At 42.5% G+C, this 5,056-nt stretch overlaps 1 pseudogene; it reads left to right on the plus strand.

Moving 5' to 3' along the window:
• Window positions 1–4,122: 4,122 nt before the first annotated feature.
• On the plus strand, window positions 4,123–4,812 carry LOC133655290 (transcriptional activator protein Pur-alpha-like; annotated as a pseudogene).
• Window positions 4,813–5,056: the final 244 nt, after the last annotated feature.

The following is a 5,056-nucleotide window of genomic DNA, read 5'->3' on the forward strand; positions in this document are numbered from 1 at the left end:
GCCAGCATGTGTGATGGTATGGGGGTGCATTAGTGCCCAAGACATGGGTAACTTACACATCTGTGAAGGCACCATTAATGCTGAAAGGTACATACAGGTTTTGGAACAACATATGCTGCCATCTAAGCGTCGTCTTTTTCATGGACGCCCCTGCTTATTTCCGCAAGACAATGCCAAGCCACATTCAGCACGTGTTACAACAGCGTGGCTTCGTAAAAAAAGAGTGCGGGTACTTTCCTGGCCCGCCTGTAGTCCAGACCTGTCTCCCATCGAAAATGTGTGGCGCATTATGAAGCCTAAAATACGACAGCGGAGACCCCGGACTGTTGAACCACTGAAGCTCTACATAAAACAAGAATGGGAAAGAATTCCACTTTCAAAGCTTCAACAATTAGTTTCCTCAGTTCCCAATCGTTTACTGAGTGTTGTTAAAAGGAAAGGCCATGTAACACAGTGGTGAACATGCCCTTTCCCAACTACTTTGGCACGTGTTGCAGCCATGAAACTCTAAGTTAATTATTATTTGCAAAAAAAAAAAAAAAAAGTTTATGAGTTTGAACATGAAATATGTTGTCTTTGTAGCATATTCAACTGAATATTGGTTGAAAAGGATTTGCAAATCATTGTATTCCGTTTATATTTACATCTAAAACAATTTCCCAACTCATATGGAAACGGGGTTTGTACATTGTTTAATGCATCCAGCGGGGCATCACAACAAAATTAGGCATAATAATGTGTTCATTCCACGACTGTATATATCGGTATCGGTTGATACCGGAATCGGTAATTAAGAGTTGGACAATATCGGATATCAGCAAAAAAGCCATTATCGGAAATCTCTAAATATAACATATAAATATACTGTATATTATGTACTGTATGTATAATATGTAAATATTACATATGTTATTTTATAGTCTATATCAGGGGTCACCAACGCGGTGCCCGCGGGCACCAGGTAGCCCGTAAGGACCAGATGAGTAGCCCGCTGGCCTGTTCTAAAAATAGCTCAAATAGCAGCACTTACCAGTGAGCTGCCTCTATTTTTTAAATGTTATTTATTTACTAGCAAGCTGGTCTCGCTTTGCCCGACATTTTTAATTCTAAGAGAGACAAAACTCAAATAGAATTTGAAACTCCAAGAAAATATTTTAAAGACTTGGTCTTCACTTGTTTAAATAAATTCATTAATTTTTTTACCTTGCTTCTTATAACTTTCAGAAAGACAATTTTAGAGAAAAAATACAACCTTAAAAATGATTTTAGGATTTTTAAACACATATACCTTTTTACCTTTTAAATTCCTTCCTCTTCTTTCCTGACAATTTAAATCAATGTTCAAGTAAATGTATTTTTTTTATTGTAAAGAATAATAAATACATTTTAATTTTAGCTTCTGTTTTTTCGACGAAGAATATTTGTGAAATATTTCTTCAAACTTATTATGATTAAAATTCAAAAAAATTATTCTGGCAAATCTAGAAAATCTGTAGAATCAAATTTAAATCTTATTTCAAAGTCCTTTGAATTTCTTTTAAATTTTTTGTTCAGGAAAATCTAGAAGAAATAATGATTTGTCTAGATTGGTCCAATTTGTTATATATTCTAACAAAGTGTAGATTGGATTTTAACCTATTTAAAACATGTCATCAAAATTCTAAAATTATTCTTAATCAGGAAAAATTACTAATGATGTTCCATAAATTCTTTTTTAAATTTTTTCAAAAAGATTCGAATTAGCTACTTTTTCTCTTCTTTTTTTCGGTTGAATTTTGAATTTTAAATAGTGGAAATTGAAGATAAACTATGTTTCAAAATGTAATTGTCATTTTTTTTCGTGTTTTCTCCTCTTTTAAACCGTTCAATTAAGTGTAAATATCATTAATTATTAATAATAACATAGAGTTAAAGGTAAATTGAGCAAATTGGCTATTTCTGGCAATTTATTGAAGTGTGTATCAAACTGGTAGCCCTTCGCATTAATCACTACCCAAGAAGTAGCTCCTGCTTTCAAAAAGGTTGGTGACTCCTGCTCTATATCTTTTGTTTTCGCCCTCTTTTTGTGCCCTTATGTCCATCCTTACCCTTTCCACTTTTGTAACTGATCTACTGTGTGGTACAATTTCTCTTGTGGATCATTAAAGTTTGTCTAAGTTCAAGTCTAAAAAGGCACAAAATAACATTTGTTGGCTTTTAATTTTTTGGAATATTTTTTGCATTTTTATTCGATGAAAAAATACAAATATTTAAAATTATTTTCTTCCTCCTATACCCTTTTCGTTAGCATATGTGTAATCCGTCCGAATGGAACCGAATCAGCTCGGTTCATGATGAGGTGCCCCCCCCCCCACCCCCCACCCTCGCCTCCTTGTGTCACATTGCAAATTTCGCCGACCGACGCAGAAGGGAATCGTTTTTTTGCGACGCGGTGAGGGTTCTTCGCTGGAGCGCATGAGCCTCCTTTCACGTTCTCCTTATCCTATAAACCAACACGCTCCTCGCCGTCTTCACCGTTGTTTGTGTGTGTTTTCATGACAGTTACGGGATCTTGTCATCGCCCTCCTCCAGATCAATGGAGCCCAGTTGCCTAGCAACATGCTCACGGAAGAGAGAGACGGAAAGAGAGGGAGGAGAGTGTGCAAGATTAGCAGACTTAAGGAAAGGATGCTCATGGTTGCACGACAGGAAGCTTAGTGTGTCAAATAGACGAGGCGCTGTCAATCTCGCACTTTTGGGCCGCGTCGATGCTATCGCGCTGAACTAGCGCATCATCAAAACGCGCTGCCATGGCGACGCCCGCAGCCCTCGCTCTCATTTAGCTGCTGATTTAATTATCTTTATCTTAAAGGGGGAACAAAGCGCTTAAACGCAACTGCCATGCAGGCGGCGAGAGAGGGAGGACGGAGGGGGCGGCGGAGATAAACCGGAAAAAGGGAGATGAATTTGGACGGGAAGGAAAGGAGAAGAATGGAGGGAGGAGAGGAAAGCGGTGAGCGAGTTAGAATAACGTGTGCAGCCTGGCTGGCGCTTAAACTTTATGGAGGGTTGAAAATGGGCAATTAGCATCGCAAACGGCCGTCGTCATAGCAACCCTGCAGCCACACCTGCCCCGTACGAACACAATCTATACTGTACATTCGTCTAGGTGCTCGGCTTGCTTTTTGTATTACTCTCACGCCCTCAAAAAAGGGAGCTCAGAACTTACGATTACCTCCGCCAAGGCCAAGGTCTTTGCAAAAGGGAAAATTGTTGTTGTTGTGGTTAGGAGGACGCAAAACCACCATTGTGTTGCCAGACGTGATCCCGTTAACTACACCGCAGAAAGTCAGTGTTCAAAAACAAGGGAAAACAATACAAAAATGAAGGGGTATTTTATTTGAACTAAGCAAAATTATCTGCCGATAGAACAAGAACATTCGGCTTGTCAAGACTTTCCAAAACAAGTCAAATTAGCTAACCTCAATTAAAATAAGTATATTCTCACTAATAACAAGTGCACTTTTCTTGGTAGGAAAAAAAAGAGACCTTTTTGCTCAATATGTTGAACAATAATCTTCCATCCATCCATCCATTTTCTACCGCTTATTCCCTTCTTAAATGAAGTAAATGCTAGTGCCATTATCTTGACATAATGATATGCGCTGGGCATTACATTTCTTGAAACCAGCAAACTTATACTAAAAACTAATCTATTCTTCTTAATGGAAAGGCAACAAGGCAACCGCTTGTTACTCTCGGGGTCTCCTAGCCCAGGGGTCGGCAACCCAAAATGTTAAAAGAGCCATATGGGTGAGGGCCGACATCCGGGCAACTGAGCTACATACGGGTTCTTCGAGCCATAGCAACCAGACTGGCGTTGAAAACAAACCGTTGCCATTACTCTTTAACCTGTCGACCTACGCTGGTTAAACCCGTCATTCTGCCTCCAAAATGCAGAAAAACGGTGTTGTTTTTGGTTGTGCTAACCACAACTGGAAACAGGGAAAACAGAGGTTGTATTTTGTTCTGCCAAAGCGTGATAAAAGCCCACAGAGACGAGACAAATGGCTTGCAGCTTTACACCGGGAAAACGAGGACGGTTCTCACTGGAGTCCCCCAAAGTCGGCAGGCAGGCAGGCAGGCAGCATCATGGCGGACAGAGACAGTGGAAGTGAGCAGGGAGGAGCAGCCACGGGCCCAGGCTTCGGTTCCATGCACGCTACAGCGGGAGGGACGGGCTCGGCTTCCGGCCTCCAGCATGAGACGCAGGAGCTGGCGTCCAAGTGAGTTGACATCCAAAACAAACGCTTCTACTTGGACGTCAAGCAGAACGCCAAAGGCCGCTTCTTGAAGATAGCCGAAGTCGGGGCCGGTGGCAACAAGAGCCGCCTCACGCTGTCTATGTCGGTGGCGGTCGAGTTCCGCGACTACTCGGGGGACTTCATCGAACACTACGCCCAGTTGGGTCCCAGCAACCCGGGCGTGGTGCAGGATGAGCCGCGGCGGGCCCTGAAAAGCGAGTTCCTAGTGCGGGAGAATCGGAAGTACTACATGGACCTGAAAGAGAACCAGCGGGGACGGTTCTTGAGGATCCGGCAGACCGTGAACAGGGGGCCCGGTTTGGGGTCCACGCAGGGTCAGACCATCGCGCTCCCGGCGCAGGGACTTATCGAGTTCCGCGACGCGTTGGCCAAACTTATTGACGATTACGGCGTGGACGAGGAGCCCGCGGAGCTGCCGGAGGGCTCGTCGATGACTGTGGACAACAAGCGCTTCTTCTTCCACGTGGGCTCCAACAAGTACGGCGTGTTCACACAAACTTGTTCATAACTTCCGCGTCTCTTTCTTAGTAGCGCGCAGGCTAAGCTAACTAGCAAGCTAAGCTAAGCCTGAGAAGCTTTAAAGTTCACTGAGACGAGTCTGACGCAAATAATGAATTTTCGTTTTTTCACACGATATGCGAATAAGTAAAAATGCATAAATGAAGGATTTAACGCCGACTTCCAAGCCACAACGCTCGTTGAATGCTTGTTCTGTCAATGCTGTGTTCGCTGTGAGCTGCTTTGTTTTCAAC

This window comes from Entelurus aequoreus, linkage group LG08 (assembly GCF_033978785.1).
Source record: "Entelurus aequoreus isolate RoL-2023_Sb linkage group LG08, RoL_Eaeq_v1.1, whole genome shotgun sequence".
NCBI lineage: Eukaryota > Metazoa > Chordata > Actinopteri > Syngnathiformes > Syngnathidae > Entelurus > Entelurus aequoreus.